At 70.5% G+C, this 14,886-nt stretch overlaps 1 protein-coding gene across 3 annotated transcripts in view; it reads right to left on the bottom strand.

The window, feature by feature from the left end:
* osbpl8 (oxysterol binding protein-like 8) overlaps nucleotides 1-14,620 on the bottom strand; it is a 386,181-nt gene extending 371,561 nt beyond the window's left edge. For 2 of the 3 annotated variants that reach the window (XM_072484706.1, XM_072484705.1), the window contains exon 1: nucleotides 14,461-14,620. The gene's annotated coding sequence lies outside the window, so the exon portion shown is untranslated. The remainder of the gene's footprint in view (nucleotides 1-14,460) is intronic. The other variant, XM_072484707.1, reaches the window with a different exon arrangement.
* Between the last annotated feature and the right edge of the window lie 266 nt (nucleotides 14,621-14,886).

Here is a 14,886-nt window from a genome sequence, read left to right on the forward strand (position 1 = left end):
GGGGGTGCAGACAGTCGGGCTGGGGGGGGTGCAGACAGTCGGGCTGGGGGGGTGCAGACAGTCGGGCTGGGGGGGTGCAGACAGTCGGGCTGGGGGGTGCAGACAGTCGGGCTGGGGGGGTGCAGACAGTCGGGCTGGGGGGGTGCAGACAGTCGGGCTGGGGGGGTGAGACAGTCGGCTGGCAGACCAGTCGGGCTGGGGGGGTGCAGACAGTCGGGCTGGGGGGGTGCGAGACAGTCGGGCTGGGGGGGTGCAGACAGTCGGGCTGGGGGGGTGGCAGACAGTCGGGCTGGGGGGGTGGAGACAGTCGGGCTGGGGGGGTGGCAGACAGTCGGGCTGGGGGGGTGCAGACAGTCGGGCTGGGGGGGGTGGAGACAGTCGGGCTGGGGGGGTGGAGACAGTCGGCTGGGGGGGTGGAGACAGTCGGGCTGGGGGGTGGAGACAGTCGGGCTGGGGGGGTGGAGACAGTCGGGCTGGGGGGGTGGAGACAGTCGGGCTGGGGGGGTGGAGACAGTCGGGCTGGGGGGGTGGAGACAGTCGGGCTGGGGGGGTGGAGACAGTCGGGCTGGGGGGGTGGAGACAGTCGGGCTGGGGGGGTGGAGACAGTCGGGCTGGGGGGGTGGAGACAGTCGGGCTGGGGGGTGGAGACAGTCGGGCTGGGGGGGTGGAGACAGTCGGGCTGGGGGGGTGGAGACAGTCGGGCTGGGGGGGTGGAGACAGTCGGGCTGGGGGGGGTGGAGACAGTCGGGCTGGGGGGGTGGAGACAGTCGGGCTGGGGGGGTGGAGACAGTCGGGCTGGGGGGGTGGAGACAGTCGGGCTGGGGGGTGGAGACAGTCGGGCTGGGGGGGTGGAGACAGTCGGGCTGGGGGGGTGGAGACAGTCGGGCTGGGGGGGGTGGAGACAGTCGGGCTGGGGGGGTGGAGACAGTCGGGCTGGGGGGGTGGAGACAGTCGGGCTGGGGGGGTGGAGACAGTCGGGCTGGGGGGGTGGAGACAGTCGGGCTGGGGGGGTGGAGACAGTCGGGCTGGGGGGGTGGAGACAGTCGGGCTGGGGGGTGGAGACAGTCGGGCTGGGGGGGTGGAGACAGTCGGGCTGGGGGGGTGGAGACAGTCGGGCTGGGGGGGTGGAGACAGTCGGGCTGGGGGGGGTGGAGACAGTCGGGCTGGGGGGGTGGAGACAGTCGGGCTGGGGGGGTGGAGACAGTCGGGCTGGGGGGGGTGGAGACAGTCGGGCTGGGGGGGGTGGAGACAGTCGGGCTGGGGGGGAGACCGGGCTGGGGGTGGAGACAGTCGGGCTGGGGGGGTGGAGACAGTCGGGCTGGGGGGGTGGAGACAGTCGGGCTGGGGGGGTGGAGACAGTCGGGCTGGGGGGGTGGAGACAGTCGGGCTGGGGGGGTGGAGACAGTCGGGCTGGGGGGGTGGAGACAGTCGGGCTGGGGGGGTGGAGACAGTCGGGCTGGGGGGGTGGAGACAGTCGGGCTGGGGGGGTGGAGACAGTCGGGCTGGGGGGGTGGAGACAGTCGGGCTGGGGGGGTGGAGACAGTCGGGCTGGGGGGGTGGAGACAGTCGGGCTGGGGGGGTGGAGACAGTCGGGCTGGGGGGGTGGAGACAGTCGGGCTGGGGGGGTGGAGACAGTCGGGCTGGGGGGGTGGAGACAGTCGGGCTGGGGGGTGGAGACAGTCGGGCTGGGGGGGTGGAGACAGTCGGGCTGGGGGGGTGGAGACAGTCGGGCTGGGGGGGTGGAGACAGTCGGGCTGGGGGGGGGTGGAGACAGTCGGGCTGGGGGGGTGGAGACAGTCGGGCTGGGGGGGTGGAGACAGTCGGGCTGGGGGGGTGGAGACAGTCGGGCTGGGGGGGTGGAGACAGTCGGGCTGGGGGGGTGGAGACAGTCGGGCTGGGGGGGGAGACAGTCGGGCTGGGGGGGGGGAGACAGTCGGGCTGGGGGGGGGAGACAGTCGGGCTGGGGGGGGAGACAGTCGGGCTGGGGGGGGGAGACAGTCGGGCTGGGGGGGGAGACAGTCGGGCTGGGGGGGGAGACAGTCGGGCTGGGGGGGGGAGACAGTCGGGCTGGGGGGGGGAGACAGTCGGGCTGGGGGGGGGAGACAGTCGGGCTGGGGGGGGGAGACAGTCGGGCTGGGGGGGGGAGACAGTCGGGCTGGGGGGGGGAGACAAGTCGGGCTGGGGGGGGGAGACAGTCGGGCTGGGGGGGGGAGACAGTCGGGCTGGGGGGGGAGACAGTCGGGCTGGGGGGGGAGACAGTCGGGCTGGGGGGGGGAGACAGTCGGGCTGGGGGGGGGAGACAGTCGGGCTGGGGGGGGAGACAGTCGGGCTGGGGGGAGCGGGAGGAGACAGTCGGGCTGGGGGGGGAGACAGTCGGGCTGGGGGGGGAGACAGTCGGGCTGGGGGGGGAGACAGTCGGGCTGGGGGGGGAGACAGTCGGGCTGGGGGGGGAGACAGTCGGGCTGGGGGGGGAGACAGTCGGGCTGGGGGGGGAGACAGTCGGGCTGGGGGGGGAGACAGTCGGGCTGGGGGGGGAGACAGTCGGGCTGGGGGGGGAGACAGTCGGGCTGGGGGGGGAGACAGTCGGGCTGGGGGGGGAGACAGTCGGGCTGGGGGGGGAGACAGTCGGGCTGGGGGGGGAGACAGTCGGGCTGGGGGGGGAGACAGTCGGGCTGGGGGGGGAGACAGTCGGGCTGGGGGGGGAGACAGTCGGGCTGGGGGGGGAGACAGTCGGGCTGGGGGGGGAGACAGTCGGGCTGGGGGGGGAGACAGTCGGGCTGGGGGGGGAGACAGTCGGGCTGGGCGGGGGGAGACAGTCGGGGCTGGGGGGGGAGACAGTCGGGCTGGGGGGGGAGACAGTCGGGCTGGGGGGGGAGACAGTCGGGCTGGGGGGGGAGACAGTCGGGCTGGGGGGGGAGACAGTCGGGCTGGGGGGGGAGACAGTCGGGCTGGGGGGGGAGACAGTCGGGCTGGGGGGGGAGACAGTCGGGCTGGGGGGGGAGACAGTCGGGCTGGGGGGGGAGACAGTCGGGCTGGGGGGGGAGACAGTCGGGCTGGGGGGGGAGACAGTCGGGCTGGGGGGGGAGACAGTCGGGCTGGGGGGGGAGACAGTCGGGCTGGGGGGGGAGACAGTCGGGCTGGGGGGGGAGACAGTCGGGCTGGGGGGGGAGACAGTCGGGCTGGGGGGGGAGACAGTCGGGCTGGGGGGGGGAGACAGTCGGGCTGGGGGGGGAGACAGTCGGGCTGGGGGGGGGAGACAGTCGGGCTGGGGGGGGAGACAGTCGGGCTGGGGGGGGAGACAGTCGGGCTGGGGGGGGAGACAGTCGGGCTGGGGGGGGAGACAGTCGGGCTGGGGGGGAGACAGTCGGGCTGGGGGGGGAGACAGTCGGGCTGGGGGGGGAGACAGTCGGGCTGGGGGGGGAGACAGTCGGGCTGGGGGGGGAGACAGTCGGGCTGGGGGGGGAGACAGTCGGGCTGGGGGGGGAGACAGTCGGGCTGGGGGGGGAGACAGTCGGGCTGGGGGGGGAGACAGTCGGGCTGGGGGGGGAGACAGTCGGGCTGGGGGGGGGAGACAGTCGGGCTGGGGGGGGAGACAGTCGGGCTGGGGGGGGAGACAGTCGGGCTGGGGGGGGGAGACAGTCGGGCTGGGGGGGGAGGACAGTCGGGCTGGGGGAGCGGGGGGGGAGACAGTCGGGCTGGGGGGGGAGACAGTCGGGCTGGGGGGGGGGGGGAGACAGTCGGGCTGGGGGGGGGGGGAGACAGTCGGGCTGGGGGGGGGAGACAGTCGGGCTGGGGGGGGGAGACAGTCGGGCTGGGGGGGGGGAGACAGTCGGGCTGGGGGGGGGGAGACAGTCGGGCTGGGGGGGGGGAGACAGTCGGGCTGGGGGGGGGGGGAGACAGTCGGGCTGGGGGGGGGGGGAGACAGTCGGGCTGGGGGGGGGGGAGACAGTCGGGCTGGGGGGGGAGACAGTCGGGCTGGGGGGGGGAGACAGTCGGGCTGGGGGGGAGACAGTCGGGCTGGGGGGGGAGACAGTCGGGCTGGGGGGGGAGACAGTCGGGCTGGGGGGGGAGACAGTCGGGCTGGGGGGGGGAGACAGTCGGGCTGGGGGGGGAGACAGTCGGGCTGGGGGGGAGACAGTCGGGCTGGGGGGGGAGACAGTCGGGCTGGGGGGGGGAGACAGTCGGGCTGGGGGGGGAGACAGTCGGGCTGGGGGGGGAGACAGTCGGGCTGGGGGGGAGACAGTCGGGCTGGGGGGGGAGACAGTCGGGCTGGGGGGGAGACAGTCGGGCTGGGGGGGGGAGACAGTCGGGCTGGGGGGGAGACAGTCGGGCTGGGGGGGGGGAGACAGTCGGGCTGGGGGGGAGACAGTCGGGCTGGGGGGGAGACAGTCGGGGCTGGGGGGGAGACAGTCGGGCTGGGGGGGAGACAGTCGGGCTGGGGGGGAGACAGTCGGGCTGGGGGGGAGACAGTCGGGCTGGGGGGGAGACAGTCGGGCTGGGGGGGAGACAGTCGGGCTGGGGGGGAGACAGTCGGGCTGGGGGGGAGACAGTCGGGCTGGGGGGGAGACAGTCGGGCTGGGGGGGAGACAGTCGGGCTGGGGGGGGAGACAGTCGGGCTGGGGGGGAGACAGTCGGGCTGGGGGGGAGAGACAGTCGGGCTGGGGGGGAGAGACAGTCGGGCTGGGGGGGGGAGACAGTCGGGCTGGGGGGGGAGACAGTCGGGCTGGGGGGGGAGACAGTCGGGCTGGGGGGGAGACAGTCGGGCTGGGGGGGAGACAGTCGGGCTGGGGGGGAGACAGTCGGGCTGGGGGGGGAGACAGTCGGGCTGGGGGGGGGAGACAGTCGGGCTGGGGGGGGAGACAGTCGGGCTGGGGGGGGGAGACAGTCGGGCTGGGGGGGGAGACAGTCGGGCTGGGGGGGGAGACAGTCGGGCTGGGGGGGGAGACAGTCGGGGCTGGGGGGGGAGACAGTCGGGCTGGGGGGGGAGACAGTCGGGCTGGGGGGGGGAGACAGTCGGGCTGGGGGGGGGGAGACAGTCGGGCTGGGGGGGGGGAGACAGTCGGGCTGGGGGGGGAGACAGTCGGGCTGGGGGGGGAGACAGTCGGGCTGGGGGGGGAGACAGTCGGGCTGGGGGGGCAGGGGGGAGACAGTCGGGCTGGGGGGGCAGGGGGGAGACAGTCGGGCTGGGGGGGGGGAGACAGTCGGGCTGGGGGGGGGAGACAGTCGGGCTGGGGGGGGAGACAGTCGGGCTGGGGGGGGAGACAGTCGGGCTGGGGGGGGAGACAGTCGGGCTGGGGGGGGAGACAGTCCGGGCTGGGGGGGGAGACAGTCGGGCTGGGGGGGGAGACAGTCGGGCTGGGGGGGGGAGACAGTCGGGCTGGGGGGGGGGAGACAGTCGGGCTGGGGGGGGGGGGAGACAGTCAGGCTGGGGGGGAGACAGTCAGGCTGGGGGGAGACAGTCGGGCTGGGGGGGGAGACAGTCGGGCTGGGGGGGGGAGACAGTCGGGCTGGGGGGGGGGAGACAGTCGGGCTGGGGGGGGGAGACAGTCGGGCTGGGGGGGGGAGACAGTCGGGCTGGGGGGGGGAGACAGTCGGGCTGGGGGGGGGAGACAGTCGGGCTGGGGGGGGGAGACAGTCGGGCTGGGGGGGTAGACAGTCGGGTTGGGGGGGGGGAGATAGTCGGCTGGGGGGGGGGGAGACAGTCGGCTGGGGGGGGGAGACAGTCGGGCTGGGGGGGGGGAGACAGTCGGGCTGGGGGGGGGGGGTGAGACAGTCGGGCTGGGGGGGGGGTGAGACAGTCGGGCCTGGGGGGGGGGGGAGACAGTCGGGCTGGGGGGGGGGGGAAGACAGTCGGGCTGGGGGGGGGGGGAAGACAGTCGGGCTGGGGGGGGGGGGAAGACAGTCGGGCTGGGGGGGGGGGAAGACAGTCGGGCTGGGGGGGGGGGGGGAAGACAGTCGGGCTGGGGGGGGGGGGGGGCGGAGAGAGTCAGGCTGGGGGTGTTGACAGTGAGGACGAAGAGATCATTGCTTTTTGAGTGCTATAGTAAGAGTTTGGTGACCGAGGGAGTTAGGTGAGGAGGGAGTAAGATGCTCCTTTCATTTTGTTTCCGACATTTCCGCAAAGAGTGCGAAGAGAGCCAGGAGTTTACAGGAAGTGTAGCTGACTGGGAGCAGAGTCGGAGGGCGGAGATCTAGTTAGTCCACACAGCAGCTATATTCTGTCAGGTAAGAGGGGATGGAGGCTAGGCCAGTTACATGCTCCTTCTGTAGGATGTGGGTGGTGAGGGATACCACCGGTGTCCCCACTGACTATCCCTGCGGGAAGTGCACCCAACTTCAGCTCCTCAAAGACCGTGTTAGGGAACTGGAGCTGAAAGCTGGATGAACTTCGGATCATCCGGGAGGCAGAGGGGGTGATTGAGAAGAGTTACAGGGAGGTAACCACACCCAAGGTACAGGACAAGAATAGCTGGGTTACAGTCAGGGGGAAAAAAACAAACAGGCAGACAGTGCAGGGATCCCTCGTGGCCGTTCCCCTTCAAAACAAGTATACCGTTTTGGATGCTGTTGGGGGGATGACCTACCGGGGGAAGGCCCTCGCGGCCAGGTCTCTGGCACTGAGTCTGGCTCTGGGGCTCAGAAGGGAAGGGGGGAGAATAGAAAAGCAATAATTGTAGGAGATTCAATGGTTAGGGGAATAGATAGGAGATTCTGTGGTCGCGAGCGAGACTCCCGGAAGGTATGTTGCCTCCCGGGTGCCAGGGCCAGGGATGTCTCGGATCGTGTCTTCAGGATCCTTAAGGGGGAGGGTGAGCAGCCAGAAGTCGTGGTGCACATTGGTACCAACGACATAGGTAGGAAAAGGGGTGTGGAGGTAATAAACAAGTTTAGGGAGTTAGGCTGGAAGTTGAAAGCCAGGACAGACAGAGTTGTCATCTCTGGTTTGTTGCCGGTGCCACGTGATAGCGAGGCTAGGAATAGGGAGTGCAGTTGAACACGTGGCTGCAGGAATGGTGTAGGAGGGAGGGCTTCAGGTATTTGGATAATTGGAGCGCATTCTGGGGAAGGTGGGACCTGTACAAGCAGGACGGGTTGCATCTGAACCAGAGGGGCACCAATATCCTGGGAGGGAGGTTTGCTAGTACTCTTCGGGAGGGTTTAAACTAATTTGGCAGGGGAATGGGAACCGGATTTGTAGTCCAGCAACTAAGGTAGCCGATATTCAGGACGCCAAAGCATGTAATGAGGCAGTGGGGAAGGGAACACTGACAAAGGAGAGTATTTGCAGGCACGGAGATGGGTTGAAGTGTGTATACTTCAACGCAAGAAGCATCAGGAATAAGGTGGGTGAACTTAAGGCATGGATCGGTACTTGGGACTACGATGTGGTGGCCATCACGGAAACTTGGATAGAAGAGGGGCAGAAATGGTTGTTGGAGGTCCCTGGTTATAGATGTTTCAATAAGATTAGGGAGGGTGGTAAAGAGGTGTGGGGGGGGTGGCATTATTAATTAGAGATAGTATAACAGCTGCAGAAAGGCAGTTCGAGGAGTATCACCCTATTGAGGTAGTATGGGTTGAAGTCAGAAATAGGAAAGGAGCAGTCACCTTGTTAGGAGTTTTCTATAGGCCCCCCAATAGTAGCAGAGATGTGGAGGAACAGATTGGGAAACAGATTTTGGAAAGGTGCAGAAGTCATAGGGTAGTAGTCATGGGCGACTTTAACTTCCCAAATATTGAGTGGAAACTCTTGAGATCAAATAGTTTGGATGGGGTGGTGTTTGTGCAGTGTGTCCAGGAAGCTTTTCTAACACAGTATGTAGATTGTCCGACCAGAGGAGGGGCAATATTGGATTTAGTACTGGGTAATGAGCCAGGGCAAGTGATAGATTTGTTAGTGGGGGAGCATTTTGGAGATAGTGACCACAATTCTGTGACTTTCACTTTAGTAATGGAGAGGGATAGGTACGTGCAACAGGGCAAGGTTTACAATTGGGGGAAGGGTAAATACGATGTTGTCAGACAAGAATGAAGTGCATAAGTTGGGAACATAGGCTGGCAGGGAAGGACACAAGTGAAATGTGGAACTTGTTCAAGGAACAGGTGCTACGTGTCCTTGATATGTATGTCCCTGTCAGGCAGGGAAGAGATGGTCGAGTGAGGGAACCATGGTTGACAAGAGAGGTTGAATGTCTTGTTAAGAGAAAAAAGGTGACTTATGTAAGGCTGAAGAAACAAGGTTCAGACAGGGCATTGGAGGGATACAAGATAGCCAGGAGGGAACTGAAGAAAGGGATTAGGAGAGCTAAGAGAGGGCATGAACAATCTTTGGCGGGTAGGATCAAGGAAAACCCCAAGGCCTTTTACACATATGTGAGAAATATGAGAATGACTAGAGCGAGGGTAGGTCCGATCAAGGATAGTAGCAGGAGATTGTGTATTGAGTCTGAAGAGATAGGAGAGGTCTTGAATGAGTACTTTTCTTCTGTATTTACAAATGAGAGGGGCGATATTGTTGGAGAGGACAGTGTGAAACAGATTGGTAAGCTCGAGGAAATACTTGTTAGGAAGGAAGATGTGTTGGGCATTTTGAAAAACTTGAGGATAGACAAGTCCCCCGGGCCTGACGGGATATATCCAAGGATTCTATGGGAAGCAAGAGATGAAATTGCAGAGCCGTTGGCAATTATCTTTTCGTCCTCACTGTCAACAGGGGTGGTACAAGGGGATTGGAGAGTGGCGAATGTCGTGCCCCTATTCAAAAAAGGAACTAGGGATAACCCTGGGAATTACAGGCCAGTTAGTCTTACTTCGGTGGTAGGCAAAGTAATGGAAAGGGTACTGAAGGATAGGATTTCTGAGCATCTGGAAAGACACTGCTTGATTCGGGATAGTCAGCACGGATTTGTGAGGGGTAGGTCTTGCCTTACAAATCTTATTGAATTCTTTGAGGAGGTGACCAAGCATGTGGATGAAGGTAAAGCAGTGGATGATGTAGTGTACATGGATTTTAGTAAGGCATTTGATAAAGTTCCCCATGGTGGGCTTCTGCACAAAGTAAGGAGGCATGGGATAGTGGGAAATTTGGCCAGTTGGATAACGAACCGGCTAACCGATAGAAGTCAGAGAGTGGTGGTGGATGGCAAATATTCAGCCTGGATCCCCGTTACCAGTGGTGTACCGCAGGGATCAGTTCTGGATCCTCTGCTGTTTGTGATTTTCATTAATGACTTGGATGAGGGAGTTGAAGGGTGGGTCAGTAAATCTGCAGACAATATGAAGATTGGTGGAGTTGTGGATAGTAAGGAGGGCTGTTGTCGGCTGCAAAGAGACATAGATAGGATGCAGAGCTGGGTTGAGAAGTGGCAGATGGAGTTTAACCCTGAAAAGTGTGAGGTTGTCCATTTTGGAAGGACAAATATGAATGCGGAATACAGGGTTAACGGTAGAGTTCTTGGCATTGTGGAGGAGCAGAGAGACCTTGGGGTCTATGTTCATACATCTTTGAAAGTTGCCACTCAAGTGGATAGAGCTGTGAAGAAGGCCTATGGTGTGCTCGCGTTCATTAACAGAGGGATTGAATTTAAGAGCCGTGAGGTGATGATGCAGCTGTACAAAACTTTGGTAAGGCCACATTTGGAGTACTGTGTACAGTTCTGGTCGCCTCATTTTAGGAAGGATGTGGAAGCTCTGGAAAAGGTGCAAAGAAGATTTACCAGGATGTTGCCTGGAATGGAGAGTAGGTCTTACGAGGAAAGGTTGAGGGTGCTAGGCCTTTTCTCATTAGAGCGGAGAAGGATGAGGGGCGACTTGATAGAGGTTTATAAGATGATCAGGGGAATAGATAGAGTAGACAGTCAGAGACTTTTTCCCCAGGTGGAACACACCATTACAAGGGGACATACATTTAAGGTGAAAGGTGGAAGATATAGGAGGGATACCAGAGGCAGGTTCTTTACCCAGAGAGTAGTGGGGGCATGGAATGCACCTGCCTGTGGAAGTAGTTGAGTCGGAAACATTAGGGACCTTCAAGCAGCTGTTGGATAGGTACATGGATTACGGGAAAATGATATAGTGTAGATTTATTTGTTCTTAAGGGCAGCACGGTAGCATTGTGGATAGCACAATTGCTTCACAGATCCATGGTCCCAGGTTCGATTCCGGCTTGGGTCATTGTCTGTGCGGAGTCTGCACGTCCTCCCCGTGTCTGCGTGGGTTTCCTCCGGGTGCTCCGGTTTCCTCCCACAGTCCAAAGATGTGCGGGTTAGGTGAATTGGCCAATGATAAATTGCCCTTAATGTCCAAATTGCCCTTGGTGTTGGGTGGAGGTGTTGAGTTTGGGTAGGGTGCTCTTTCCAAGAGCTGGTGCAGACTCAAAGGGCCGAATGGCCTCCTTCTGCACTGTAAATTCAATGATAATCTATCATTAATCTAGGACAAAGGTTCGGCACAACATCGTGGCCCGAAGGGCCTGTTCTGTGCTGTATTTTCTATGTTCTATGTGCGGGGGGGGGAGGGAGGGTCGCGGGGGGGGGAGGGAGGTCGCGGGGGGGGAGAGGGAGGTGGGGGGGGGGGAGGGGAGGGGAGGTGGGGGGGGGGAGGGGAGGGGAGGTGGGGGGGGGGGAGGGGAGGGGGAGGTGGGGGGGGGGGGGGGGGAGGGGGGGGGAGGGGGGGGGGGGGGGAGGGGAGGGGAGGTGGGGGGGGGGGGAGGGGAGGGGAGGTGGGGGGGGGGGGGAGGGGAGGGGAGGTGGGGGGGGGGGGGGAGGGGAGGGGAGGTGGGGGGGGGGGGGAGGGGAGGGGAGGTGGGGGGGGGAGGGGGGGGGGAGGTGGGGGGAGGAGGTGGGGGGGGGGGGGGGGAGGAGGTGGGGGGGGGGGGGGGGGGGAGGAGGTGGGGGGGGGGGGGGGGGGGAGGAGGTGGGGGGGGGGGGGGAGGGAGGAGGTGGGGGGGGGGGGGGAGGAGGTGGGGGGGGGGGGGGGGGAGGGAGGAGGTGGGGGGGGGGGGGGGGGGAGGGAGGTGGGGGGGGGGGGGGGGGGGGAGGAGGTGGGGGGGGGGGGGGGAGGAGGTGGGGGGGGGGGGGGAGGAGGTGGGGGGGGGGGGGGGAGGAGGTGGGGGGGGGGGGGGGGGAGGGAGGAGGTGGGGGGGGGGGGGGGGAGGAGGTGGGGGGGGGGGGGGGGGGGGAGGAGGTGGGGGGGGGGGGGGGGAGGAGGTGGGGGGGGGGGGGGGGGGGGAGGAGGTGGGGGGGGGGGGGGGGGGGGAGGAGGTGGGGGGGGGGGGGGGGGAGGAGGTGGGGTGGGGGAGGAGGTGGGGGGGGGGGTGGGGGGAGGAGGTGGGGGGGGGGTGGGGGGGAGGAGGTGGGGGGGGGGGGGGGGGGGAGGAGGTGGGGGGGGGGGGGAGGAGGTGGGGGGGGGGGGGGGGGAGGAGGTGGGGGGGGGGGGGGGGGGGAGGAGGTGGGGGGGGGGGGGGGGAGGAGGTGGGGGGAGGAGGTGGGGAGGAGGTGGGGGGGGGGGGGGGGGAGGAGGTGGGGAGGAGGTGGGGGGGGGGAGGAGGTGGGGGGGGGGGGGGGAGGAGGTGGGGGGGGGGGGAGGAGGTGGGGGGGGGGGGGGGGGGGAGGTCGCGGGGGGGGGGGGAGGTCGCGGGGGGGGGGGGGAGGTCGCGGGGGGGGGGGGGAGGTCGCGGGGGGGGGGGGGGGGGGAGGTCGCGGGGGGGGGGGGAGGTCGCGGGGGGGGGGGGAGGTCGCGGGGGGGGGGGGAGGTCGCGGGGGGGGGGGGGAGGTCGCGGGGGGGGGGGGGGAGGTCGCGGGGGGGGGGGGGGGGGGAAGTCGCGGGGGGGGGGGGGAGGTCGCGGGGGGGGGGGGGGAGGTCGCGGGGGGGGGGGGAGGTCGCGGGGGGGGGGGGGGAGGTCGCGGGGGGGGGGGGGGGGGAGGTCGCGGGGGGGGGGGGGGGGGGAGGTCGCGGGGGGGGGGGGGGGGAGGTCGCGGGGGGGGGGGGGGGGGGAGGTCGCGGGGGGGGGGGGGGGGGGGAGGTCGCGGGGGGTGGGGGGGGGGGAGGTCGCGGGGGGGGGGGGGGGGGAGGTCGCGGGGGGGGGGGGGGGGGGAGGTCGCGGGGGGGGGGGGGGGGAGGTCGCGGGGGGGGGGGGGAGGTCGCGGGGGGGGGGGGGAGGTCGCGGGGGGGGGGGGGAGGTCGCGGGGGGGGGGGGGGGAGGTCGCGGGGGGGGGGGGGAGGTCGCGGGGGGGGGGGGAGGTCGCGGGGGGGGGGGGGGAGGTCGCGGGGGGGGGGGGAGGTCGCGGGGGGGGGGGGAGGTCGGGGGGGGGGGGGGAGGTCGGGGGGGGGGGGGGAGGTCGGGGGGGGGGGGGGAGGTCGGGGGGGGGGGGGAGGTCGGGGGGGGGGGGGGGGGAGGTCGCGGGGGGGGGGGGGGAGGTCGCGGGGGGGGGAGGTCGCGGGGGGGGGGGGGGGGGAGGTCGCGGGGGGGGGGGGGGAGGTCGGGGGGGGGGGGGGGGGAGGTCGGGGGGGGGGGGGGAGGTCGCGGGGGGGGGGGGGAGGTCGCGGGGGGGGGAGGTCGCGGGGGGGGGGGGGGGGGAGGTCGCGGGGGGGGGGGGGGGGAGGTCGGGGGGGGGGGGGGGGGGGAGGTCGGGGGGGGGGGGGGGGAGGTCGGGGGGGGGGGGGGAGGTCGGGGGGGGGGGGGGGGGGAGGTCGGGGGGGGGGGGGGGGAGGTCGCGGGGGGGGGGGGGAGGTCGCGGGGGGGGGGGGGGAGGTCGCGGGGGGGGGGGGAGGTCGCGGGGGGGGGGGGGGGGAGGTCGCGGGGGGGGGGGGGGAGGTCGCGGGGGGGGGGGGGGGGGGGGAGGTCGCGGGGGGGGGGGGGGGGGGAGGTCGCGGGGGGGGGGGGAGGTCGCGGGGGGGGGAGGTCGCGGGGGGGGGGGGGGGGGGGAGGTCGCCGGGGGGGGGGGGGGGGGGGGGTCGCCGGGGGGGGGGGGGGGGGGGTCGCCGGGGGGGGGGGGGGGGTCGCCGGGGGGGGGGGGGGGGGGGGGGAGAGGTCGCCGGGGGGGGGGGGGGGAGAGGTCGCCGGGGGGGGGGGGGAAGAGAGGTCGCCGGGGGGGGGGGGGAAGAGAGGTCGCCGGGGGGGGGGGGAAGAGAGGTCGCCGGGGGGGGGGGGGGGGAGAGGTCGCCGGGGGGGGGGGGGGGGAGGGAGAGGTCGCCGGGGGGGGGGGGGGGGGAGAGGTCGCCGGGGGGGGGGGGAAGAGAGGTCGCCGGGGGGGGGGGGGGGGAGAGGTCGCCGGGGGGGGGGGGGGGAGGGAGAGGTCGCCGGGGGGGGGGGGGGGGGAGGGAGAGGTCGCCGGGGGGGGGGGGGGGAGGGAGAGGTCGCCGGGGGGGGGGGGGGGGAGGGAGAGGTCGCCGGGGGGGGGGGGGGGGGAGGGAGAGGTCGCCGGGGGGGGGGGGGGGGGGGGGGGAGGTCGCCGGGGGGGGGGGGGGGGTGGGGGGGGGGGGGTGGGGGGGGGGGGGGGGGGGGGGGGGGGGAGGTCGCCGGGGGGGGGGGGGAGGTGGGGGGGGGGGGTGGGGGGGGGGGGGGGGAGGTGGGGGGTGGGGGGGGGGGGGGGGGGGGGGGGGGTGGGGGGGGGGGGGGGGGAGGTGGGGGGGGGGGGGGAGGTGGGGGGGGGGGGGGGGGGGGGGGGGGGGTGGGGGGGGGGGGGGGGGGGAGGTGGGGGGTGGGGGGGGGGGGGGGGGGGGGTGGGGGGGGGGGGGGGGGAGGTCGCCGGGGGGGGGGGGGGGTGGGGGGGGGGGGGGGAGGTCGCCGGGGGGGGGGGGGGTGGGGGGGGGGGGAGGTCGCCGGGGGGGGGGGGGGGTGGGGGGGGGGGGGGGGGAGGTCGCCGGGGGGGGGGGGGGGGGGTGGGGGGGGGGGGGGGGGGGGAGGTCGCCGGGGGGGGGGGGGGGTGGGGGGGGGGGGGGGGGAGGTCGCCGGGGGGGGGGGGTCGCCGGGGGGGGGGAGGTCGCGGGGGGGGGGGGGAAGGTCGCGGGGGGGGGGGGGGGGGGGGTCGGGGGGGGGGGGGGGGAGGTCGGGGGGGGGGGGGGGGGGGAGGTCGCGGGGGGGGGGGGGGGGGGGAGGTCGCGGGGGGGGGTCGCAGGGGGGGGGGGGTCGCAGCGGGGGGGGGGTCGCAGCGGGGGGGGGTCGCAGCGGGGGGGGGCGGGGGGGGGGAGGTCGCGGGGGGGGGCGGGGGGGGGGAGGTCGCGGGGGGGGGCGGGGGGGGGAGGTCGCGGGGGGGGGGGCGGGGGGGGGAGGTCGCGGGGGGGGGGGCGGGGGGGGGGAGGTCGCGGGGGGGGGGGCGGGGGGGGGGGGGGGCGGGGGGGGGGGGGGGGCGGGGGGGGGGGGGGGGGAGTCCACATACGCCAAGACCCATGAACCCATCCCCCGCAGTCTCTCCCCCGGTTTTCTCTGCGTCTTCCCGCCCGCCCGTGGACTCCCGGTACCTTCTGCTCCTCTCCCGCTCCGTCACTCCATGGCCGCCCCGATCCTGCTCGAGCTCAGCTCCATCTCTCTGTGAGCCATTCCTCTCTCCTGACTCACCTCCCCGCTCGCTCTCTCACTATCGATTCAGCTGCTTGGCGCTCGGAGCTGCAGCAAGATGGTCCTCCTCCCAGCGCATCTCAGCTCAGCCTTGCCGAGCCCAGTCCTCCCAGCCCGGCCGTGATCAGTCCTCCCAGCCCAGCTCAGCCCGGCAGTGCCCAGTCCTCCCAGCCCGGCCGTCCCTAGTCTTCCCAGCCCAGCCGTGACCAGTCCTCCCAGCCCAGCTCAGCCCGGCAGTGCCCAGTCCTCCCAGCCCAGCTGTGCCCAGTCCTCCCAGCCCAGCTCAGCTCTGCCGAGCCCAGTGTTCCCATTCCAGGCCGGCTCTCTTA

The sequence above is a fragment of the Scyliorhinus torazame genome, chromosome 19 (assembly GCF_047496885.1).
Source record: "Scyliorhinus torazame isolate Kashiwa2021f chromosome 19, sScyTor2.1, whole genome shotgun sequence".
NCBI lineage: Eukaryota > Metazoa > Chordata > Chondrichthyes > Carcharhiniformes > Scyliorhinidae > Scyliorhinus > Scyliorhinus torazame.